At 35.7% G+C, this 27,353-nt stretch overlaps 1 protein-coding gene and 1 long non-coding RNA gene across 6 annotated transcripts in view; one reads left to right on the top strand and one right to left on the bottom strand.

The window, feature by feature from the left end:
* The window catches only part of lrrc4ca (leucine rich repeat containing 4C, genome duplicate a), a 431,094-nt gene that overhangs the window by 23,956 nt on the left and 379,785 nt on the right, over positions 1–27,353 (top strand). For 3 of the 5 annotated variants that reach the window (XM_087310798.2, XM_087310803.2, XM_087310794.2), the window contains exon 1: positions 21,697–22,196. The gene's annotated coding sequence lies outside the window, so the exon portion shown is untranslated. Of the gene's footprint in view, positions 1–16,713; positions 16,860–21,696; positions 22,197–27,353 lie in introns of those variants that run through there. The other 2 variants (XM_087310801.1, XM_087310800.1) reach the window with 2 other exon arrangements.
* Positions 24,203–27,038, bottom strand: LOC137489391 (uncharacterized). Its single transcript, XR_015526211.1, has 6 exons — positions 26,992–27,038; positions 26,530–26,642; positions 25,434–25,560; positions 25,172–25,257; positions 24,824–24,866; positions 24,203–24,726 (listed from the first exon to the last, which is right to left on the bottom strand). It is a non-coding gene; the product is annotated as an uncharacterized LOC137489391 (long non-coding RNA).

The raw sequence follows: 27,353 nt of genomic DNA, 5'->3' as shown, positions 1-27,353 counted from the left end.
GGATAAAGGGCTTGGAAAATTAATTGTGTCGCTATGATAATTTATCTTTATAAATAGTTATTTAATTAATAAAATAAAAAACATATTTATGCTCTGCATGAAATGAAAACTCCGCTGTGGCCTGTGCAAGTGCCTGCAGCCTGACCCACGGCGTGCGCATTTTGAGCAATGGGAAAAGACCAAATGCATGGAGGTTATTGATTTTGCGCCCTGCATGCGCGCCTCGCGTTTTGCCATTGCCCGCTTTGCGAGCTCCAGAGGAAAAGCATGTTACCTCAGTGGCGTCTTTCATTCTTCAATCAAATGAAAGCAGAGGCGGGGTTTCCTTTGAGGTGACAAAGTGTGTTGTCAAAATACGGCGAACTTTTTAATAACGGATTAGAGACTTGTGGTCGCTCTTTTAAGTCATCCAAAGTTGTATGACTTTACAAATCTTGAATTTCATAATATTATTTTAAAAATTAAATTATGACAACATTGACAGCAACATTAGCACACAATAGACCAGCTGATTCAGTTGTTACCAATAGTGACATACAAAAGAGCACCGCGCTCCTTTTTTTCTTGTCAATATAAAATGCATTGCGGAGCGCCTCACGTCTCTGGAATGAAAAAGCGCGTTCGTTGTGATCGGCCTATGAGCAACACATATTTGTTAACTCGCAGAACAGTAACACGTGCAAACACACGTGCTTACAGATGTTTTTTGCCAAAGAAGCAAAATGAAAGAAGGATATTCTGGCCACAGTTTGACACAGGAGTTGACGAACCAGCGCTGATGCTGGTCGTCTGTGCAGCCTGGAGCCGCGTCATAAACTCAACTAGGTATATTGATGATTTAGTGCAGACTAACCAACAAGCCAATTTTTTTTCCATTTGGAAAATAACAGTTATTATTAGTTCTTATGTAGCCCTCTCCCCTTAACTAGCTCAGAAAAAGTAATATGTCTAGGGAAATTCAAATAAAATTCAAGGTGAGAGGCACATCCCTATAACTTTAAAATTATCAATGTCTGTTCATCAAATGGTAATAACAAACACTTAATAACACCGGGCCTCAGATATATATGTAGAGTTATTCAGAGTAGAAGTGACTATTTGTTTTCTTTTTCTATTGCATAATATAATTTAACTCTCTCATTTACAAGTTATTTTACACACTGGTTTATTTAACCATTAATTTTCACCCTTTCTGTAAAAGAAAATCACAAATGCAAGGCATATAATAACTTTTTACATTTATTAAATATTGTGAGGCTATTGTGTTAATTTTCTTTCATTGTGTTTTAAATCACTTTAAAGCTGTAGGACTCAATTCACTTTCAGTGACAACACAGCTTCACTTAATCAGACATACAAAGCAAACACACATTTGAGCAACATTATAGCATCAAATAAAACCCAAAATAAAATGTTACCCAGCTGGGATTTAAGTCTTACGTTGGCGCGCAATGTTGGAGCTCACGTTGGAAAAAAACACTTTTCAGTACTCACAGAATCCGTAGAAATAATGAAGGTCACAATCACAGTACCCATTCACAGAACCAGACACACTCCAAACGTCTCTGACGTCCATCCGCGATCCCGAATTGCATCACCGCAGTTGTAAATCCTCCGATCACGAAACAAACAGGCCCGATTAGCAAAGCCTCAGTCTCTCTCCAATCGATCTTTCAGTCCGCAGGTCTGACGTTCACTCTCTCTCTCTCTGGGCAATTAACCACACAGATTGTCCAGCGATCCTCAAATGCACTAAGGATGTGGGTTAACAGTCTTTGTAAACTCAGAACTAACACATGAATTTTCTTTTGTGTAACTATTTCAAGGCAAACTATTAAAACAAAAACTCTAAATCCAACGCATCTGACTCTCTGCTCTTGGTTTCACTTCCTTCCCGTCTTCCAAGCTCCGCCCCCTAACCTCTAGAGGTCATCAAACTCGACACATAAAACATATTTATTTATTTATTAGATAATATTTTTCATAAATAACTATGATATCAGAATTTAAACACCTTTGTTATTTAGCAGAAAGTTCTTAAAATAGTTTGTTGAAAAAAATAAAAGAAAAACAAAAACTGCTTAATATCAACAGATCCTATATTAGTAGGGCTCTACATTCTCCCCCCACCAAGAATCGTTATGCCCTCATAACGAGGAAAAATACATCTAAATGAATGAAATATCACAAAATTACACTTGTTTTCTTTCACAGTTACTCATTATCTGAATCAATGACATATGCAGAGTACCTCTCAAAATAAAAACACAAAATAACGGCAAATATGACACAATGATCAATTACCCAGCAATAACTCTAATTACTGTCTTTTCTTCAAAGTAACAGCACATGTACTAATTTTTCTTGATGGCACATGCAACCACAAATATACAGAAGAATTGTATTTGACTGGATTTACTACTTTGGCCTGCACAACAACAGGTTCAACTGTTGGCATCCCAAGTGTATCATATGTTAACCTCTTGGGCACAGTTCTCATTCTCTGAGACCTCCCTTTAATTTCAGGTAAACTATCAGAGATAGTTTCGTTTTCATTACTCTGATCCACACTCTCTAGACCCTGCACTATACTTGTAACAGTATCAGAAAGATCTGACAATTGACTCAAATTTTGTAAGTTTCCTGAATCATTCTCAACCAGAAGTCTTGAATCAGTCTCTACAGAATCATCTGTTCTAACTCCTTGAGGAGTCTTATCTTTCACATCTACATGTTTTACAGTATCTCTGACTTCATTCTCAGAAACAACTGAATCACTCTGTAAAGATTCATTCCCACTAAAAGGCAATTGACAGTCTTTAGGAATTGGAACCCATACCCCATAGTCTTCATCCTCACTCTCACAACTTTCTTCAACAGTCTGATCAGCTCTGACTTCAATTTCTTGTACTACAGAAGCATCATTAGTTCCTTGTTCTGTACTCTGACTTTCTACAACATTTTTCCTCTGTCTCAGAAGTCTTTCTTGAGCTTTTGGTATTTTGTCTGAAACTCTCTGTCTCAACTGTTGTCGAATAGGAAGAATATGATTCCTGTGCAGAATTTTGACTGGTCCATTTCCACTCTGTGGCTTAAGTCGAAACACAGGTAGGTTAGGCATTTGGCTCTGGACAACATAAAGCTCAGAATTCCATCTGTCTGCCAATTTGTGCTTTCCTTGGAGTCCAAGATTTCGTATCAAGACTTTGTCCCCAGAAACCAGGTGAGAATAATGCAATCTCTGATCATATCTTCTCTTATTTCCTGCATTTTTCTTCTCAGCATTTTCCTCTGCTAGCTGATAAGCAGATTTCAGTTCGTTCTGCATCTTCTTTACGAACCGTTGGTAAGACTTTACAGAAGTACCATCACTTGACACACCAAAACTCAGGTCAATGGGCAGCCTGGCTTCCCTGCCAAACATAAGAAAGTAAGGGGAATACCCTGTAGCTTCATTCATGCTGCAATTGTACACATGCACAAGATGTCCAATGTGTCGACTCCACTGTTGTTTCTGCCTTGAATCCAGGGTCCCCAGCATATCTAAAAGTGTTCGGTTGAACCGTTCAGGCTGCGGATCACCCTGCGGATGATACGGTGTTGTTCGGGATTTCTCCACTCCTAATAGGTCAAACAACTCATGGATGAGCTTGCTCTCGAAATCCCGACCTTGGTCTGAGTGCATTCTTTTAGGCAGTCCGTAGTGAATGAAGTATTTTTCCCACAGAACTTTCGCAACTGTGGTTGCCTTCTGATCTTTAGTTGGAAAGGCCTGTGCATACCTTGTGTAGTGGTCCGTGATGACAAGGACATTACAGATGTTTTTGGAATCTGGCTCTATGGATAGAAAATCCATACATACAAGATCCATCGGTCCATTACTAGACAAATGTGACAAGGGTGCAGCTTTTCTAGGCAAAGTCTTTCTTTGGACACACCTGGCACATGTCTGGCAATATTTCTCAACATCAACCTTCATTCGGGGCCAGTAAAATCTATTTCTCACAAAACCATAGGTCTTGTCAAACCCCATGTGACCTGAATCATCATGAAGTGATTTTAAAACCACTTCATGGAACTTTTTGGGCAGACATAGCTGTTTATGACAAGGTCTTTCTGGTACTTGAGTGCACCGAAACATTACTCCATTATCCAAAACTAGTTTGTCCCAGTCTCTCATGATCAGTCGAATGTCTTTGTGAGCTTCTTTATTAACTGTGGACAAATCTCCCCTTTTCAAAGCTCTCCATATCTCACCCATACATGGGTCTTCTTGCTGAGCACAGGACAGATCCACAGAACTCAATTTAGGAATTTTTAGAGTATCCAATGTAGCTAAATTACAGTACGTTTTGGGGATTGACTTAGGAGATCCACCTAATGACGTCACAATCCTGCTGACACTTGCAAAGCAGTTTGGCTTGTCCTGGGCTGGCAGCTTACACAAAGATCTTACACCAGAAGATGGAATACTTGTCCATTCCTTTTCTTTTTGATGAGATCGACGAGATAATGCGTCAGCATCGATATTCTGTCTCCCAGGCCGGTACTTGAGACTGAAGTCATAGGCTGAGAGGGCTGCCAGCCAACGATGTCCTACAGCATCCAGCTTGGCTGTTGTCAGAACATAAGTTAGCGGGTTATTGTCTGTCTGGACCTCAAATTTAACCCCATAGAGATAGTCATGTAGCTTGTCAACCACCGCCCATTTTAATGCCAAGAACTCAAGTTTGTGGACGGGGTAGTTCTTTTCAGAAGGCGTCAAACTTCTGCTGACAAATGCCACTGGTTTTAACCCCTCTCCTTGATCCTGGTACAACACGCCACCAAGTCCTTCACAACAGGCGTCGACATGTAATACATAGGGGAGCTGAGGATTTGCAAAGACCAAGACTGGAGCTTCAGTTAATCTCACCTTTAACTCTTTAAAGGCAGTTTCGCATGCATCAGTCCATCTACTCCCAAAAGGGTCAGTAGCTTTGTACACTAATTGTTCTGGGCGAAGTCCTGCTTTGATCTTTTTCAAACTTGCTGCAGGCAGACAACCTTGTAAGAGCTTATTCAGTGGATAGGATACTTTTGAATAGTCTTTCACAAATCTTCTATAGTATCCACAGAAACCTAAAAATGAACGCAGTTCTGACACGTTCTGAGGTCGAGGCCAAGATTTTACAGCATCAATCTTGGAGGGGTCTGTTGAGACACCGTCTTGGGAGACAATGTGTCCAACGTAGCTGACAGAGGTCTGACAGAAGGTGCATTTATCCAAAGACAACTTCAATCCTTCACTATGTAATCTGTCCAAGACTTTTAGCAACCTCTCTTCATGCTCCTCCAATGTCCTGCCAAATACGATGAGGTCGTCCAGATACACTAATACTTCCAACAAGTTCATGTCCCCAACGGTCTTTTCCATAACTCTTTGAAAAGTCGATGGAGCTCCACAAATCCCCTGTGGCATTCTCTGGAACTGATAGAACCCCACTGGGCAGATGAATGCTGTCTTTTCTTGATCTGCTTCACTCATAGGAATCTGGTAATATCCACTCCGGAGATCCAATACACTAAACCACTTGCTCCCATTCAGACAAGTTAGTGCATCCTCTATCCGTGGAACAGTGTATTGATCTGGAATAGTACGTCGGTTTAGCGTTCGATAATCCACGCACATTCTGATCTGGCCATTCTTTTTCCGTACTACAACAATCGGAGAAGCATATGGACTCCTGGATTCTGTGATAATCCCTGCTCCTTTTAACTTCTCTAGATGTTGCCTGACATCTTCCAGATCAGCTGGAGCAAGACGTCTTGAACGCTCACGAAAAGGTTTGTTCTCTGTCAGCCGAATCTGATGCTGGGTACTCTTCGAACATCCAACCTCAAATTCATCACAGGAGAACACATCTGTCCTTTCCAACATCTTTTTAACCAGTCGTTGTTTCCATTCGTTGGGCACAGAGGAATCACCAAAGTTAAATGAGCTAGCATCTAGTTTAGTCTGTCCACTACACTCTTGTGGTTTTGAGCTGGTAGACACAACCTCCACTGGAAACACATGAGCAATGGGCATTCCTCTTTTAAGATTTACAGTGCGAGAGGAGACATTTCTGATCGTAACTCCAATCTTTCTTGACTGAACAACAGTATTGGCCTGTACTTCGGCGGTTACAAGCAGTTCATCTGGAAACACAGATTCCTCTGGCTTATCGACTAACAGAGTCTTCCCAGAAACAGCAGAAGGGCATTTCAACACTCCATAAACCCTAGCACTCTCTCCGGGAGGCAACTTTAATGGCTTAGGGTTAAGATACCAGACAGTTCCTCTGCTGTCGTCACAGTGACTCTTTTCAACTGCTATGGCCCGTTCATAAGCATCTCTGATCTCAGGATGAACAGTCAAGGTATGTAGAAAATCATCTCCCACCTTTTCTTTGCATGCTTCTACCAGCTTTTTCACTACAGATGTATTTGTTCCCACCAGAATGTTTACATCCCCTTTCATGACAGGATCGGGACAGACCAGCACAAGTGCATCTATGGATTCCGCCACTCCTGCAACAGATCCTGGAAACTCCAGCCTCAAAGACAAACAGCCATCATATGGGTACTTTTGCATACTCAATCCCCATATCTCCAAATTTTCTATTGGTATCAATGGCATATGTCTCAAGTATTTGTCATAGAAGGATCTGTATAGCAGGGTAACTTGCGATCCACTATCTAACAAAGCCTTTGCATAGATTCCTTCCACTTGAACAGGAAGGACAGAACTGGGTCCTACTAACCCGTTTGGAAGAACTGCTGGCTCAGCTTGGACTCTTTTGCACTTTGTGGAACGTGTCTTTCCCGGAGCTTCAGGCCGTTCCTTTACTGAGCCCCGGAGAAGTTTCCCGAAGATTGTCTCATTCTGATGAGTCGCTGGTTTACTTTCCTGAGATTTTCATCGTTTTTACAGTCCCGCTTAAGATGCCCATCTTCCCCGCATCTGTAGCAAAATATGTTGGCTTTGGTTACTGTACGTGTTGGAGTTTTAAAGTCAGCAACAGCAGCCAGACTGTGCATGGCTGGACGATCATGGGCTACAGGTTCTTTGGCTGCAGCTGACAACCGAGACACCTCATTTTTCAGCCCCCTAATCTCCTTCTTTAACTTTTCTACTTCTGAGTCGACAGTACCACTGTTAGCAGACGAATCCTTCTTGGTAGTGGGCACTACAGACATGGCAACATTAGATGGTAAGGTGCGCCTACTGCTGACCATATTTTCTTCTTCTCTAACCTCCTTCATTAACTCGTTGAAAGAAGGTGGCTCACAAAGCTTGTGGGTCATCCTCAAACGCATAGCCACCATGTCACCTGCCAGGGCACCTCTGACTATTTGCTGCATTCTAAGATGATTAAGAGCAGAATACTCAATTCCCTTTTTCCGCAGCATGCTATGGAGCAGCCTGTCCAACCTCAATATGTAGGCTGACAGCTTCTCTCCTTCATTCTGGTATGTGCTTCGAAATTTAAGCATTAAATCTGCAGCATCCTCAGTACTGCCAAATGCTGACTCTAGTACACTAAGATAGTCACTATAAGTAGCGGCTGAGTTGCCAGTCTTTTCAAATCTTACAATATCTGCTGCAGGACCTCTGAGGCACTCTACTAGTTTCTGCTTCTTAACATTATCAGAGCACTGCCACTCTTCCAAAATGTGTGTAGTCTGCTCCACCCAAATCTCAAACTCATCTTCCCCAAGAGGAGTTGGTATAAACCCTGAAAAAGGGCGCAGCTTTCTATATATCCCTCTCTCCTCAGATGAAGCCACATGACATGTTTGAACAAGGGAGTTTATGGCCTCGACCAGCTTAGTGTTGAGGTCAGGAGCAGGAGATGCCAAACTTGAAATGTCAGCTAATGATTTTCCTTCGTTTTGAAGGAACAAATTCAACTTAGTCTGAAATTCATCTTCCTTGCTCTTTTTAGGAGCTTCAGCTGCAACACACACAACCTGTGTGTACCAGAGACCTACTTCAGGTCCTCCAATCTCTGCAGGGATAGATGTCTTGGATATGTCATCATCAAATTCAATCAAAACAAATTGAAATTCCTTATTTTTATCTAAGCGACAACCAAGCACTTTGCATTTACCAACTCCCAGAGCAGTATCTAGTACATTATAGATCACTCTGTCCTCACAGTCTGTAGGCACATTGCTAAGAATAATAACTTTGTCAAGACCCACATCTTTGTCTCTGCACCAAGCAATAATCTCACTAACCTCCATTTTTTTTTTTTTAACTTACAAAAAAAAGAATGTAAAATGTGTTTGTAAAAAAACTGAATGAAAGAGAAAAATATATATTCAAAATAAACCCCAGAATAAGTATACACGCAAATAAATCACTTCTAAATTTCTTTCTGAATTAACAATCTGAGTAATCTGATTGATCCCGGACGAGCCCCCACAAATGTAGCCCTCTCCCCTTAACTAGCTCAGAAAAAGTAATATGTCTAGGGAAATTCAAATAAAATTCAAGGTGAGAGGCACATCCCTATAACTTTAAAATTATCAATGTCTGTTCATCAAATGGTAATAACAAACACTTAATAACACCGGGCCTCAGATATATATGTAGAGTTATTCAGAGTAGAAGTGACTATTTGTTTTCTTTTTCTATTGCATAATATAATTTAACTCTCTCATTTACAAGTTATTTTACACACTGGTTTATTTAACCATTAATTTTCACCCTTTCTGTAAAAGAAAATCACAAATGCAAGGCATATAATAACTTTTTACATTTATTAAATATTGTGAGGCTATTGTGTTAATTTTCTTTCATTGTGTTTTAAATCACTTTAAAGCTGTAGGACTCAATTCACTTTCAGTGACAACACAGCTTCACTTAATCAGACATACAAAGCAAACACACATTTGAGCAACATTATAGCATCAAATAAAACCCAAAATAAAATGTTACCCAGCTGGGATTTAAGTCTTACGTTGGCGCGCAATGTTGGAGCTCACGTTGGAAAAAAACACTTTTCAGTACTCACAGAATCCGTAGAAATAATGAAGGTCACAATCACAGTACCCATTCACAGAACCAGACACACTCCAAACGTCTCTGACGTCCATCCGCGATCCCGAATTGCATCACCGCAGTTGTAAATCCTCCGATCACGAAACAAACAGGCCCGATTAGCAAAGCCTCAGTCTCTCTCCAATCGATCTTTCAGTCCGCAGGTCTGACGTTCACTCTCTCTCTCTCTGGGCAATTAACCACACAGATTGTCCAGCGATCCTCAAATGCACTAAGGATGTGGGTTAACAGTCTTTGTAAACTCAGAACTAACACATGAATTTTCTTTTGTGTAACTATTTCAAGGCAAACTATTAAAACAAAAACTCTAAATCCAACGCATCTGACTCTCTGCTCTTGGTTTCACTTCCTTCCCGTCTTCCAAGCTCCGCCCCCTAACCTCTAGAGGTCATCAAACTCGACACATAAAACATATTTATTTATTTATTAGATAATATTTTTCATAAATAACTATGATATCAGAATTTAAACACCTTTGTTATTTAGCAGAAAGTTCTTAAAATAGTTTGTTGAAAAAAATAAAAGAAAAACAAAAACTGCTTAATATCAACAGATCCTATATTAGTAGGGCTCTACACTTATATACATTTTTAAATAGCCTACATAGCCTAATCTACAAATCAAACAAAGCCAAATATTTTAGGATAACTTCGCACCAAACTGATGCTTTCATTTTACAGCTTATAAAACATGTATGCAAATTAATACAGTATCACATGTAAATAACAAAATTTTTATATCCTTAGCCTATATTTAACAAAAAGTATAGGTTCAAAGCCTTATGGTTCATTGTCATTATCTTTCACTATACTCAGCGCGCGCGCGCACATGAACCGCAAGTAAGACAGAGGAAATAGGCTAATAAATAATAATTAAGACATAATCTTTAAACTAATGACTTCTATTAAAAATGTTGACAGGTTTTGTAATATTATAACAGCGGAGCATTAATTGAATGCATTTTTTCCGTAAAGCAATCTATTTGAGCTAGCCTAATATTTTTTAATTATTAAACACGATTGGACAAACAGTCTATGCCGATTCTTAAAAAACATTCAGTCAATGTTTTCGTTTTGTAATCTTAATTTGTCATTTAAGTAAAAAGGTTTAGAGCAGGATTTATTTTATTATTTTTGTTATTCATTTATTCTGTGCTGCTAAAAAACACTGTAGGTGCGTGAAGATGCTCCTTCTGTATGCTGTTTGCATGTTAAAATAACCTAAATCAGTATTTTAAAATGCAATATTTAATGTGTCAGACAAAATAGGCACGTCAATTTTTTTTATTAAATAATATTTTGATATTAATCTGTTAACGGTTAATATCGCTTAACGAGCGGTTGTTGATTGGCAAAATGAATCGAAATCAGCATTCCTAGTTTGGCATAAATTGTATCTTAACTATTTGATCCACTATTTGACGGTCAGTTACCCTATCTACAAAAGAAACAAGAAGTGCTTAGGTGCTGCATCGCCAAAACACCAAGATTATGCGCCAAGATTATGGCATGTAAAATGTTGTTCTCTTTATTAAACATTTATTTTTGAAATGTTACTAAAATGGTTTATAGCTAACTGAAATGTTCAGTTCTTGATATAACATATGGATGTTATGTAATGTAAGTCAGTAATTGTAATGCAGCATCATAATGAACAAATATGCGCTAGTCATTGGCTTATATTAATAAGGAGTTCAAAAATGGTCACGTCCGTAACGCAAAATTGTAGTTGTTTAAAGCAAAGACCTGAGATGAGTTGGCGATCATAATTAGTATGGACATATTTTGGCTTTGTATACAAAGTTTCATTTTATTTGTTATAATATTTATTCCACAATATAAACTTTTTCATTAAATCGTTACGGACGTGACACGTGACCGAAGCTGCGTGATGTCTTAAATATGTAGCTCATAAATCAAAAGGGCAGTAATGTTATGAAAAAGTAAGGGTAATTATTTATACTACAGACTCCAATCCTTCTGCAGAATGATTACTGTTAACATAAAGCATGGAAAAGGTAAGTCTTTAATCCCTTTTTCTAAAGCACGAAATGTGGTTGGATTATAATGAAATTTACCATTGGCACAATCCTCATATTTCATGGATAAACAAACCAATTTCCTTAAAAATTCAACAAGAGCACATCATTACAATAAAATATAGACCTTAATGAGCAAATTTAAATAGGTTCTGTTATTTTGGTCAAAAGTTTATTTTTTCATGATAAGGTTGACATTTTCATGGAATTGACCATATATATATATATATATATATATATATATATATACACACACACACACACACACACACACACACACAGTGTAGTATAGTTCCTAAATAACAATAATAATAGTGTTAAAGCAAACATTAACAGTTCCTAAAATATTGCTGTGCAAACAAATAATGATATCTTTATTCATTCACAACCCCACTAGCAGGACAGCAGCATCTGCAATATGATGCTTTTCTCCCCTAGTTATCTTACAAAACTTACCAGCTATTGTGTAAAAAAAGATCTTTCCAACAAGTGTGATATTGTCCCTGCAGGCCTTTTTTTCTCCCCCCACTTTGATCAATATTTGATAACACACTTCTGCAACTAGTATCCACAGCACTCGTAAACCAGCACGATCTTGGCGCGCTTGGCTTAAATCTGCGATTGTTTTTCATTAAGCCTCTTTATCTCGACTGAACAACTATTGAAACAGATGTGCTTTCCTCCGCACAGGATATAAGAATAAAACCATGCTTCTTAACTCTCCGAAGCGCTGTTCTAGACAATATCTACAGTATATTCACACCTTGGCACTTCTGATTACCCTTAGCAGACTAGCATGACCGTTGCTAAGAAACTGTAGTGGCTGCGAGGGCTAATGCACGACAGATAAGTGGATTTCTATGTGAAAATGCTAGGAAATTAGGGAGTTTGGATTATGTCCTCTCCTGAGCCACGCTAAGCACAACTCATCCTCTGAGTGGACTTGACACAAGCTAAAATGCCTCTTTATAATCCCGAAGATAAATCTGTTAGCACAGTCTATAACAAAATCCACAATTCTCTACTAAACACACAAACGACTGACTAAATAAATGGGATCAATACCGAGTGATTAAATGAAGAAAACTAAGATGGAGAATTATGGTAAAATCAATCTTGCAGGACTTTTGGAAAGACACGCAATGCATTTGGTCGCTCGCCAGCTTGTTTTTGACAGACAAAAAAAGTTCTGTGCGCATCAGTTGTTGTGTGGCAATGCCAAAAATCCAACGGTCCAGGATCCTGAACATGCGTCCTTGGCAGGTGGCGGGATTTGCTTTGGCTCGCATTCGCATGCATTTCATTTAAGACTTTTAAATGCAGCAACTGCGTACCTGCCAGAAAAAGGATATCTCAAAATTATACCCCTGATTTGTGATAAAGCTTCATACTGGAAATATGATGCAAGTGGCTTTCGAAGGTGCACCAAAAAATGACAATTGGGTAGCTGTGTTTGCTTTAAGTATTTTTATACACAGCTTAAAATGTATTCGTACATTCATGCATTTTCCTTCACCTTAGTCCCATATTTATCAGGAACTAATTTATCAGAGATTAAATGTCACAGTGGAATGAACCACCAACTATTCCGGCATTTGTTTTAGCTTAACTTAACTTGCATATATGATTTGTTTTTACATTACTAAGTTTTACCACAAAGTGTCAACATTGATCCTTCTGTTTCACAATTGGAATCAACTAAAGCTCATTCTGAAAACGTACCGCTATATACTTTTCTGGAGAGCTCCAAATATGTCCCAAGAGGTACACTTTTTGCAGTATTTATTATCACGAATCTACCAGCTGCCACTGTGTATGCTTTTTGAGATCTCAAATTTCCCTCATGAGTGCCATTCACACCTGCTCTTCTCACATAAGTCCAGCAGAGGCCACTGTCGACTGACTGACTAACCAACCGACACCCCACCCTGTTCCATACCCAATCGATTGTGTTTTAATAAGTACCAAGCGCCCACCACTTTCCCAAAACCAACCAACAATGTTTTGAAAAACAATCCAGAAAAAGAAAAGCCCCCTGATTTTTACTGCATTTACAAATTTTACTACATTCTCATCTTAATATTTACTTATTCATTTTATTTTTTGCCTTTTGATTGTTTCTTTACTGCTTTTTAAAACCCCTTTGTTGCAGTTAACTCCTCTTTGCATCTCAAGTCTGCCGACGTACTGTATGGTGCAAGCCACTGCACCAACTGTAACAGCAGGAAAGCCGTGCACACGGAGATAAGCAGTCAGCTGCTAGCATGAAAACAAACGCCATCATACTGCCCCGTATTGTTCGTTTTAAAGATGAAATACAGCCATATGTACTTCTGGCTACATTATTTGCGATCTCCAGAAATGTACATAGGGCTACATTTTCAGAATGAGCCTATGTTAATTGTAATAGAATTTATGGAAGATGAAGAACAACAAACTACAGAAGGAGGTAAAAATAGTACACACCTACATTGAAAGATAGGTAGACCAAAGGCCCAGGGAGAGGGACAAGAGAATTGTTCACTTGTACAATAAGTTTTTAGAAAGAAACTCTACACCTAACTCAACCTTGACTGGGAACAACACTGTCATTTGTTCTTTAATCTTTTCTGTTTATGTTTGCAATTTTTTGGTCATTATACATCTTACTAATGATTTTTATGTAGTCAAAGAATAGTGGAAAAAGGAAATAAGTTGAGTGTCATTATTAGGTGCGTTCGACTTCATGCAGCGCTGCACAGATCGATCGAAATCTGTCTTAAAGCGGTGCATGCTGGTTAGAAATCTTGTCCAGATTGATGCTGCGCCGACGCCACGTGACTGTCACATGTGGCATCAAAGTATCGGGACAGCGCTCCGAGATCAGACGGCAGACTCAGACCGTGCAGCTTCTGAAGAGCGACTGCAGGAGCTCTGATAACGACACCGATATTATACGAATGGCCGAGTTCACCACATGACAACAAACACGTGTATTTCGGGTTTATAATTAGACAAATTCTGATTCAAAACTTTCAAATCAATTAATTCACTTTTCACACCCTCTCTATCCTGTACACATCTTGCTTATTAAAAGACTACAAATATTTTACTGCAGTAATCATCTTTTGTTAAATAATCTGGTTATAAAGGTTAGCTTGTTTGCACAGGTTTATTTTTTAACTTTTTTTATACAGACTACTGCATTCATCTCCCTGAACGATTTCAATGAAATGTTTTAGTGTATGTTTTAGTGAATAACCTAAATATGAACTCAAATAGGTCTTACAGACTCGAAATAAAATAATCATCATCATTGATCCTGCCACGTTAAAGCTCTCTTAACAAATTAAGTTAAAGAACTATTTTAATAAATGACTATAAAATGGTTTTATTATTATAATATAAATATATATTTCATTTCCTGTCTAGCAGTTTAAAGGCTACCTGCTCTTTCTGGGAAACTTCTACATCGCTCACTTATTTTACCTTTTGTTCTTTTCAACACAGTCTTTTTGGATTAAAATGCTTTTTTGAAAATTCATTCATTATCCAAAATAATTTCATTTATTAAGACTTAATCAAAACACCTTGTTTTGCTTTTTACTTTGGACCTTTTTATATCTATAAATGTACATAAATGTAAACCCTTTTTTTTAGCATAGTCAAACAAGAAGTATTAGCCTAAAGATAGATGTTTAACTCCTATAATTGATGCTTATTGCTTTGTATTTAATAGACCTGTTTGTTTTTTATGTTTATATTAACCTCTCATTTCCTCTTATTTCTCTCATGCATTTGTTATATATTTTATTCATAATTCTCCCTTATTGTTTAAAAAGGAACTACAGTTTGTAGATATTGTATTCTGTTTTATTTGTAAATGTTTTATTGTTATAAATAAAAATAACAAAAAAAATATGATGACGCCATTTGATCGGTCATCATGACTGCAGCAACTTTGAGTCCCGAAGTGTCCAGCTGTACGTCTTGACGGCTCCGTTTTCTACTCCGCCCCCGCCTGCGCTCGGCTAATCTCGTTGATCACCGGCTGCAGCTGAGCTTCATGTCGAACGCACCTATTATGTGTTTCCCCCTGTCATGTGTCCCATGTGCTTGTGTTTGGTCATGTGATTGCTTTGTTCTGTTTTCCCACCACTTTTTCAGTATTCATTAGTTTCACCTGTGTTCACACCCCTGTTTGTTATTAGTTAATCATGTCCAGTGTATGTAAACTCCTTAGTTTTGCCTGTATATATAAATATACAAGCATGTACTTTTGTACTTTTAGGCCTTTTTAGGTGAGAATGTAGTTGTTTAGATTGCAACTATCTAGTTTATTTATAAGGATAGTGCCTATTTTAAATATATATAATTTTGGAGATGTATCCATCAGCCTGTCATACTGAGCAGAGCCAAGAAGTTTGACGTTCCACCACAAGATGGCAACAGAGACCGCATAATAAACCCTTAGAGGAGAAAAACCCAGCGTAATTTCAAACTACAGCTAAACAAATGACGAATCTGACGAGTCAATCACTCTCTCTTGTATGTTGTAGTGTTGTATTTATACCCTAACAATCTGGTAGAGTTTACTTTGTATTTTCAGGTTTAATTATTGTGATCTCCCGATTGCAACAGAAAAATACTATGAAATCTCTGTAGACTGGTGGCTTTTAATGTCGTTCAGTCTTATAATCTTAAAATGTGAGCAAAATCACCTGTTTTGTCATCACTTTAGATATTACGCTAGAGAATCATTCAAATGCTACCTCTACAGTAGTGAAGTAGCAATGGTTTCTACTGTTATGACGGTCAGCTGCAGATGTGAAAGAAGGGCGGAAAAAAGTAGTTCCTCATACAAAAGGATTTCTTAGACTCTTCGTTTTTGATTTTCTTTTTTATATATACACCGTTATGCTGTTGAACTGTTTTATAAATGCAATATCACACTTGTAGCAGTGCGATATGGCTGTATATTGTCACTGGTGGGACACTAAGGCCAACACATGCCTCCCACCAGTGCCAATATGTAGCCATATCACACTGGTACTCGTGACTTATTTATTTATATATATATGAATATATTCATATGAATATGAATCCTCCAAATCCTGGTGAATAAACTCAAGCTCTTTACTATTTCCCATTAAACATACTCTGTTTTACTCATAAAGGCATCTTATTATGAATGTTCAGTTGGTTTCAAATGTCGTTCCATGTTGCCTTCAATGCCGATTGTTTAACAAACCATACAAAGACATCAAACAAATTAGAAGAAAGGCTTCATAATAACACAATGTAATGGTCTGACACATTTGGTCATCTAGTTAATAAGGATTGTTGAGAAACATGGCAGCTGAATGTTCAGAAGAGAAAACAAATTGAGTCGGATGACCTATCAAGTAAAGAAGACTCGACGCGTTTTATCATGACTTGGATACCGATAACCTTATCAAGAACTTAGCAGTCCATGTCAGCTTAAAGATTTTCTGCTTGAAAAGAGACAGGCGGCGAGAATGAGTGAGAGAGAGAGACATAGGGAGGATGAGAGAGAGAAAGCGAGTTCCTTTATTGTGTTTTTTTTGGGGGGTAACATTTTCAGGATGACAACATGTGAAATCCCGGCGATAAGAGAGCCAGCCTGGCCGTCATGCTTACGCGATAAGACAATCTCTGAAGGAAGGGCTGCTGATGGCTGATTCATCTGAGCCTTGAGGATATCTGAAATTAAATACGGTGGAAAACAAGGTCAGTGGTGGGTTTCTTGACCTTGCCCATGGGTTGCGAACTATGTAATCCGCAATCTCCTTAATTCTCGTCTCTTGCGTGCAGTCATGATGCTACTTTTGTGATTAGAAAGCAAATGCGGGTGTTATTTTCGTAGCCATGGGCTGAAACCTGTGCCTTTGTGCTTTATACCGATGATTTTTGTTGTTGTTTCTTCTGACACCGTGCCCTAACATTCCAGCGACAAGCAATTTGGCTGTCTGCATCAACCACAAAACGACAGAAATATTTAAATACCAGCTAATAAAATAGTAAAGTAGATGTTTTAATATTGATGAATACAAATTAAACCTTTTTAACATTGCTAATAGGCTACTGAGGGACTGCTGATGTTGGTTTGCACAGTTTTAACTGTTATTTTCAAACCGTCTGCTAGTTATTTCATTTTGAAGATCTGAGGGTGAACTATCTGCTGCTGCTTTCAGCAGTATGGCAATAAGTGTCTCATAAAATAATATTTAAACTCATATTGGTAGAATTTAACACTGAATAAAGCCCATAATCAGTACCTGAGGTGATCATTATTATAGTAGTTTATGCTGTCGTTTTTCTGCGATATTGCAGAAATAGAAAACAATTTTAAAAATAGAAATTTGACCCGTCACCTATGTAGATGGTCAGGACAAAAACTCCTTTTAACATGGAAAGCACCGCTTTGCACTGTAGGTGGTTATTTTTGTTTATGTTTGAATTGCACTAACCCCCCTGCTGGACAATGCTGTTACTACAACTTCATATAAGCCAATAACTAAACAAAACAATTTCCAGGCAATTCAAATCTGTTTTACGCTAGCGGCAATTCGTTTCATTTCATAACGTTCGTATTCATATGAATTAACAACTAAAATATGTAAATTCGGTCCCACTTTATATTAAGTGTCCCAAACTACTATGTACTTCCATTAAAAAAATAAATACAATGTATTTACTGTGTTTATAATGTATTTGAGAACACTTGTGGTGCTTTTGAGTTGGAACAGAGGTTGGGTTATGGACAGGTTTGGTGTTGTGGGTAGGTTTAAGGGTAGGTTAAGGTGTAAGGGATGGTCAACAGTGTATTTACAAATGTAATAACAGAAGTTAGTTACAGATGTAATTACATGTATTTAATCAAGCATAAGTACACAGTAAATACATGTATTTACACAATAAGTACATTGTAACAAACTATTAATTCCTAGGTAAGTACGTATTAGTTAAGGCCACTTAAAATAAAGTGGGACCATAAATTCCACTAATAAATTTGTTACTGCAAATTTATGCAACTGCTGCTTTTTAAAAACTTTTTATCCTATTGTAATTATTATTGTTTTAAACCATGGATCTCAAACGGATACGTAGCTCTGCACAGTTTTGCTCTGACCCTAATCAAACACAACTAATCAAGGTGTTCAAGACTACGAGGAACTATTAAGCAGGTGTGAGTTGGAGGTGGTTGGAGATAAAAATCTGCAGAGCTGTGGCCCTCCAGGAATTGAGTTTAAGACCACTGAGTTAAACTTTTCTCCAGGTAATGGGTAACCACATAGCAATGTCACGAACTACTCAGAAGCTTTTAGCAATTAGCCAGATAACATTGCTGTGGTATTACATTGCTTTTTTTATAATCTAAAAACATTAACTTTAATACAATTATATTTAATTATGTTTGTCTCCTCCTTAAAGTAATGCAATTTGAACTCCTTTGATTGATGACTAAATTTAGAGATGTTTACTACCAGGTGAGGGTGAAAAACAGGCTTCTATTCACCTACGGCAGCATCCGAAAGTGTCAACTGATCACTTTAAAAGCAAAGATTTTACTCATTTTTTTAATGTAAATTTAGCTAATCACTTTAAAAGCCACAGGTTTATTCACTTATTTAGGTAAATGCAATGTATCGATTTAAAAGCCACTGGTCTACTCGCTTATTTAAGTAAATTCAACTAACCTATTCAAAAGCCACAAGTTTACTCAATTTTTAAAGTAAAGTCAACTAATATCTTTAAAAACCACAGGTTAACTAATTTCAGTAAATTCAACTAATTGCTTTAAAAGCCACAGGTTTACTCTCTTTTTAAAGAAAAGTCAATGAATCACTCTAAAAGCAACAGGTTATTAATTTAAGTTAATTCAACTTATCGCTTAAAAAGCAACTGGTTTACTAACTTTTCAAAGTAATATCAACTAATCACTCTAAAAGCCACTGGTTTACTAACTTGAGTTAATTCAACTTATCGCTTTAAAGGCAACTATCTTACTAACTTTTCTAAAGTTATATCAACTAACTTAAGTAAATTTAACTAATCACTTTACCTCAAAATATGAGTAAACTTATTGCTGTTAAACTCAACTGATTTAAAAGCCACAGGTTTACTGACTTAGGTAAATTAAACGAATCACTTTAAATGCCACAAATTTACTCAGTTTTTAAAGTCAACTAATCACTTTAAAAACCACAGGTTAACTCGCTTGCGTAAAATCAACTAATATATTTAAAAGCCACAGGTTTACTTACTTAAGTAAATTCAACTAATTGCTTTAAAAGCCACAAGTTTACACACTCTTTAAAGTAAACTCAATTAATCCCTTTAAAAGTCACAGGTTTACTGACTTAAGTTAATTCAACTTATTGCTTTACAAGCAAGGGGTTTACTAACTTTAAGTAATATCAACTGACTTAAGTAAATTCAACTAATCACTTTAACAGCAATGAGTTTACTCATATTTTGAGGTAAACTCAACTAATCACTTTAAAAACCACAGGTTAACTAACTTGCATATATTTTACTAATATCTTTAAAAGCCACAAGTTTACTCCCCCTTTTTTTTAAGTAAACACAATTAATCACTTTAAAAGTAACATGTTTACTAAATTAATTTAATTAAAATTATCGTTTTAAAAGCAATGAGTTTACTAACTTTAAGTGATATCAACTAACTTAAGCAAATACAACTAATCACTTTAACAGCAATGAGTTTACTCATATTTTGAGGTTAACTCAACTAATCAATTAAAAAGCCACACGTTTACTCACTTAAGTAAACTCAACTGATCACTTTAAAAGCCCCTAATTTACTCAATTTTTAAAGTCAACTAATCGCTTTAAAAACCACAGGTTAACTCACTTGCATAAATTCAACTAATATCTTTAAAAGCCTCGGGTCTACTCACTTAAGTAAATTCAACTAACTGCTTTAAAAGCCACAAGTTTACACACTTTTTAAAGTAAACTCCAATAATCACTCTAAAAATCACAGGTTTAATAATTTAATTCAAATTATTGCTTTAAAAGCAATGAGTTAACTAACTTTTTAAAATAATATTAACTATTCACTCTAAAAGCCACTGATTTACTAACTTAAGTTAATTCAACGTATCACTTTAAAAGCAATGGGTTTACTAACTTTATAAAGTCATATCATCTAACTTAAGTAAATTCAACTAATCACTTTAACAGCAATGAGTTTACTCATATTTTGAGGTAAACTCAACCAAGTTATGCCACACGTTTACTCACTTAAGTAAATTCTGATCACTTTAAAAGCCACAAGTTTACTCAATTTTTAAAGTAAAGTCAACTAAACTCTTTAAAAACCACAGGATTTACTCCCTTATTTAAGTAAACTCAAATAATTGCTCTAAAAAGTCACTGGTTTACTAACTTAAGTTATTTCAACTTATCACTTTAAAAGCAATGAGTTTACCAACTTCATGAAGTAATATCAGCTAACTTGGGTAAATTCAACTAATTACATCAACAGCAATGAGTTTACTCATATTTTAAGAAACCCAACTAATCTATTTAAAAGCCACACTTTTACTCACTTAAGTAAATTCAACTAACTGCTTTAAAAGCCACAAGTTTACACACTTTTTAAAGTAAACTCCAATAATTGCTGTAAAAATCACAGGTTTACTAATTTAATTCAAATTATCGCTTTAAAAGCTATGAGTTCACTAACTTTTTAAAACAATATCAACTATTCACTGTAAAAGCCACTGATTTACTAACTTAAGTTAATTCAACTTATCACTTTAAAAGTCACAAGTTTACTTAAGTAAATTCAACTAATATATTTAAAATGTACCAGGTTTGCTCACATTAGTAGTTAAATTCAATTAATCACTTTAAAAAGTTTACCCACTTTTTAAAGTAAATTCAACTAATCTTTTTCAAAGACACATGCTTACCCACTTTTTAAAGTGAACTCAACTAACCACTTAAAAAGCCACAGGTTCACTAACTTAAGTTAATTCAACTTATCAGTTTAAAAGCAACGAGTTTACTAACTTTTTAAAGTAAATTTAACTAATCGCATTAAAATCCACAGTTTTATTCGCTTTTCTAAGTGCATTCAACTAAACGCTAAAAGAAATGTGTTTACTCCGTCAACTAATCGCTTTTTCAGAATGTAGATAAAAGTTATGACTTTATAAAAAAATAATGGTTTGATCACTTTAATATATATATATATATATATATATATATATATATATATATATATATATATATATATATATATATATATATATATATATATATATATATATAACTTTCCCTGAAAATCCCATTTGGTCAAAGATTTGTCTTGCCAACTACTGTAGTCTCCGCTGTTCAAAATGACCTTATTTGAAACCTCTTGAGCGGTGGCGCAATCTCGATGTTCACTACCAGGTGAGGGTAAAAAAAAAAAAACAGAAAGATATCCGAGGGCAGCATCTCAAAGTGTCCAAAATGAAGGAAGACAATTGCGTCTTTAAGGCTTTCAGACTAAACTGCTGATTTGTATTCCGGCTGTACCGCGCGCCTCCTCACGTGTGACTGAACGAGGAAGGGAGGCTGAGAGTGATGATAGTGAGGAGGGAGGTAAAGAGAGAGAGAAAGAGATGAGCCCAAATGTGATGCAGCAGAACAGACTTTAGTAGTCGAGGAACACCAGCAAGTCTAACACATGTTTGCAGAGCGAACGAGAGAACAGGACAACTGTACATGGCATTTCTGGTGTTTGGATGTATGGTGTCATTTTCCTGAGTCTTTATGGAAAGACTCAACATGCTGCATCTGTGATTTGTTCCACAGGTGAAAAGAGGAGAATCTGAATGATACGGCCCTGAACCTCTGCCCTCTTAAGGCTATTGGGTTTGAATTAAAATGTGTTTTTGTTTTGATGGATTTTGGAAGTTGCGTTTTTTGGGAGCAAAACAAATTTTGAGAATGTTTCCAGGAAATTGTGAGGTCAAATTTTGGGTTATTTGTGAACGCCGCACCACCACCGCTGTAGAATTCAGCAAGTCATTATAGACTTCGACAGTGGTGAGTAACTTTCTAAAATACTTTTTGCTGAGTTTAAATGCATAATGTCATGAACTGTTTTAAAAATTTTTGCCTGATTTGAGAAGTTGGGAAACTTATGCAGATTTATATTTTGTTTTCTTTTTATTTAATTGCATAGTTTTATTTTAACTTGATTTTTAATTTTGCATTAAAGTATTTATTTCATATATTACAATATTTAATAAATGTTTTCTTTATAATATATTTTAAATATGTTGATTTAATTTTTTTAAAGTCATTAATTATTTTTGAATTTTTTTGAGGGGCCTGATTTGGGAGGTTAGGAAACTTTTACAGACATTTTGTTTTCTTTTGATTTTAAATATTGATTTTATAATTAAATATTTCAATTATAGTAATTGTTAATAAAATATTTATCTCATATTTAACTATATTTTATTTTCTTAATTATTCTTTATTTTATGTTTAAAATATGTTAAGTTATTAAAGTCATTAATTATTTTGAAATTTTTTTAACTGATTTGAGGAGTTGGGAAACTTCTGCAGCCATATATTTTGTTCTTTTTATTTAATAGTATTGGTTTCATTTTAAGTTTAATTCTTTTATTTTGTAATAAAGTATTTATTTTATAATTACCAACATTTTCTTTTACGTTTAAAAATGTTAATTTAAAATATTAAAGTTATGAATTATTTTCAATTAATTTTTTTAGCTGATTTGAGAAGTTGGGTAAACTTTTGCAGCTGTACATATTGTTTTTTTTTTTATTTCATAGTATGTTATTATTTTAATTTAAATTCTTTTATTTTAAAGTATTCATTTCATAAATAACAATTATATATTTTTTTAATTTAAGATAAATAAAATTGATTTAAAATGTTTTGAGCTGATTTGAGAGGTTGGGAAACTTTTACAGACATATACTTTGTTTTTCTTATTTAATATTATATTTTATTATTCATTCATTCATTATAATATTATTTTGTATTAAAGTGATTATTTCATAATTAACAATATTTTCTTTTCTTAATAATTTATTTTTTATGTTTAAAATATGATGTTAAATTATTGAAGCAATTAATTGTAGATTTTTTTTGCACTGATTTGAGAAGTTTGGAAACTTTTGCAGTCATATATTTTGTTTTCTTTTTATTTATTTTAAATTGATTGTATTATTTTACTTTCAATTATTTTGCATTCAAGTATTTGTTTCATAATTTACAATATTTATTTCCCTATTTTTATATTTTGTTTAAAAAAGTTGACTTTAATTTAATAAAATCATAAATTATTTTGGATTTTTGGGGGGGCGATTTAGAAGGTTCGAAAACTTACAGCTGTACATTTAGTTTTCTTTGGATTTAAATATTGATTGTATTATTTTAGTCTAAATTATTTTGCAATAAGAAATTAATTTCATAATATCCTATTTTATTAATATTATGTTTAAAAATGTTGATTTTTTGAAGTCATGATTTTGTTTTGATTTTTTTTTTGTGGTGCTGATTTGAGATCTTTTCCAGACGTTTATTTATTTTCTTTTTATTTAATATAGATTTTTATTAGTTTGATTTTAATAACATTTATTTTCTTAACTTTATTTTATAATTTTTTTTATTAAAATAGAAAAATATTGGATGCATTTGCATCAGTACGTGATTTACAGTCTATTCAAGCTAAATATCATCATTATGTCTGTTTTTTGGAAACCCACCCTTAAATCTACCCACACCCCCAAACCTGTGCCTAACCCAATAAGTACACAGAAAAATATGGGGACCCAAAACAACTCTATGGGTGTTAATTTCAACACTTTGAAAGTGTCTCATGGGGTCCACTCAAAACAAAGTTAAATCAACACTTTCAAAAGGGTTGGCACATTGACACCGAAGTAAGGGTTAAATTTAACTCTGGGTAGAGTTAAAAAATTTAACTATATTTAACACCGCCTGGTGTAATATATTGTTATTTTATTCAACTCTCTTGAGTGTAAATATGGTAAAAAGGTCAAAAAGACTGTAAATTACAAAAGAAAAAACATTTTATTTGAAAACATTCACCACTTCAACAATTCATTCAGTTTTTAAAATGCAACAATGTCAAATATGCTTTAAATTTTTTATTAGTGCAGACAGTATCAACAAAATATGTATGACCAGTGCTCAAAAAGGCTGTTTCAGTCCTTTGGTCCAAACTTGATGTTTCATCTGAGCAATTTGAAAGTTCAATATAGCGTCACTCATAGTTTTCTTCTGAAATTACATTTTAAACAACTTGGCGTGCAAATCTTTCACTTCTGGTGTTTCCTTGGTCCTCCATATTAAACAGAGCAGTTTAAATGAAGGTATAAATGCTGTAAACTTGTGTGAAAACAAACTGGATCTAGGAAATCTCATCAAGCATGTCCTGTGAATGAAGTGCTTCCCAGCCACAGGATGACCTTTTTATCCATGACGATGTAGTAGCTGCTGATCGCTCGTCCGGTGGTTCCTGATGCACGGATATAGGGTGATGCTCATCTAAGAACTCTTCAAGACTCCAGCATGACTAAGAAAAATGTTTGAAAACAAATTGCAATCAAATTCTATGATATATTTAAAAGAACATTTAAAGTAAATAAAACATTCAAGAAATCTAAACTCACCTTTTGAAAATCTTCATGATGATCCACAACTTGACTCTCCCAGCTGGTTGAGGTGACAGGATATGGAAAAGTAGAAAAAAACACATACATCACTGTTGGATCTCCAAAAACAATTAGGTTAACCACTATGACTAGAACTGGAAAAACAGGCAGCTGTCTGTCCAGAATCCTGAATTTAACACAACACTTGGAGCAAAATTTAGAGGAGCTTAAAATCTTTTATATCATATAGTGATGCTGACTTCCCCAAAATATTGGCCACAGTGTAAAAAATATTCATAAACTTCATAAACAACAGTTTTCTGTAAGCGTGTGCGTGCGTGTGTGTGTGCGTGCATGTTTCTTTACCAGATTCAACTTGTTAGGCCCTTTCAGGTCCAGTATTGAGGCCACCTTTACTGGAGTCTAGCAGATGTTTCAGGTCCAAATATAATCTAAAATATTAGGATAAGCAGAAGAGGAAAAGTGCAAAGTAAAGAGCAAAACATTATTTAAGTAAAAGTTCACCCACAATACAAAACTTATCACCTTCATGTCATTCATTATTCTTTAATGCTCTAATACCCTCTCAGCTTATTGTGAAACAAATACAGAACTTTATCAAACATACCTTCATTATTATCACCACATATGACCAAGAAGGTGTGCTTGGTCATTTCACCAACTCTGGAAATACACCATCCGTCTCTAATCAGCCACCGTCACAGGGTCTTGTGTTATTGTATAGGGAACTGTGGCTGTTAAAAAACAACAACACATTAGTATCTAACACATATGCATAACCTTCAGATAAAAAAGATAGATGAACATCACTAAGTATGCCTCACACTTTTTCAGGTATCTTTTGATTCAGATGTTGATTATTGATAATAAATCTACAAATCAAACCTGTATCATCATTAGGGTGCTCAAATATGAATCAGTTGATTAATTTTACAGACAGGTGGCTGTTTACAACGCACTAAATTGTCTTTAATAAAAAGGAAATGTTGTGTACAGTACATGCTAAGTTTAGCCTATAGTTTTAAGCACAATATCATGCGGGAGAAAAAGCTTGACTAAGATGTTCCTGACTACAGAAATAGCCTAACTTACTAACGTCAGACATCCCGAGTTGGGAAAAGTAATTTTCAGGGGATACAGAGTTGATTTGCGGGAGGTAGCGGGAGAAATGAGTACCTAAAGAACAATGGGATGAGTTGCGCGCGACGTACCTAAAGAGCGGTGGTAGTGACTTGCGCGCGACGTACCTGAAGAGCTGGGAGGGATGCGGTGGAGAGGGGTGTGCAAAGTGTTTAATGACCGGGCGGGAGACGCGCGATTTCCGGGAGATTATCATTCATTTGCGGGCATCTACTTGGGCATCTGGGAGTCTCTGTGCATTTGCGGGATAACGTTAATGTTAGTCCCACAACTTCCGGGAGACTTCTGTAACCTTAAAAGTCTGAGAAAGTGCAAACGCGGTCATTTAAAGACATTAATGTTAACATTCCGACTTTAATGGTTGTCAACGCTTAATATAATTCAAGCGTACGTTATCACACGAGTCTATCAACCAACGGTAACGTTATATGGACGGCCACGAATGAACCAGTTTAAAAGGGCCGCGGTGTTTAAAACAACCAAATTAACGTACACGAATAACAAACAATCATATGTTTTAGTCAGGAAGCCTTTTACAAGTAAGCATATGTTCATTTACTCACCAGATATGTTTAAGAAACTCTCCAGAGCTTATGGAAACCGTCCTGTGTTGCCTTTAGCATCCGGCCAGAGTAGGCTAAGGTTTGGCTGCTCCGGTGATTCCCTCGCTAGTTTGCTTCGAATTAAAGGAGAAGTGTCGATTTTATTTTACAGATGGGTAACAACGCACAAAATGGCATTAAGAACATGTGACACAAAATGGCATTAAGAACATGTGACAGACATGTGTTGAACATGTACATTTGATGTTTTTATGCACTATGTATGCGTGAGCATATATAAAACATTCTTGAAAAGAAGTGAATAGTAATGCAGTTAAGCTAGATACACAAACGACCATGAATGAACCGCAGAAGATTAAAATTGTCACTCCATTCTAAAGTTATTAACTTAACAATATGTTTACAGCTGTATTTCCTTAGAGAAAGTCAGTAAAATACCAACATTTAGGTAGTTTGACTCACCAGTTGCTGTTCTAAACCTCAGATGGAAAATGGCGTCTGGAAAATTCTTCAGTGACTGGGGCTGCATGAATTCCCGGATGTTGGAAATAACACCACCAAGTGTAGAAAAGATAACTCCTTGATTTCGCACTGAATAAAATCAATTCTAACTCTTATTATATTCATTTATCAAAATCTAACTCTTTAACGTCAACACTTTACTCTGAAATGCTTCAACACCGAGAATTTAACTCAGATGAATTTGCTGTGTACATTTATTTGGGAACCCAATAAGTACATTTAATTTCATTTTAACTTTTTTTTTGATGTAATTACATAACAGTTAAGACTACTTAATATAAAGTGGAGCCGAAATTACTATG

Source organism: Danio rerio, chromosome 25 (assembly GCF_052040795.2).
Source record: "Danio rerio strain M-AB ecotype USA chromosome 25, GRCz13ab, whole genome shotgun sequence".
Lineage (NCBI taxonomy): Eukaryota > Metazoa > Chordata > Actinopteri > Cypriniformes > Danionidae > Danio > Danio rerio.
This window is presented reverse-complemented; position numbering and strand designations above follow the sequence as displayed.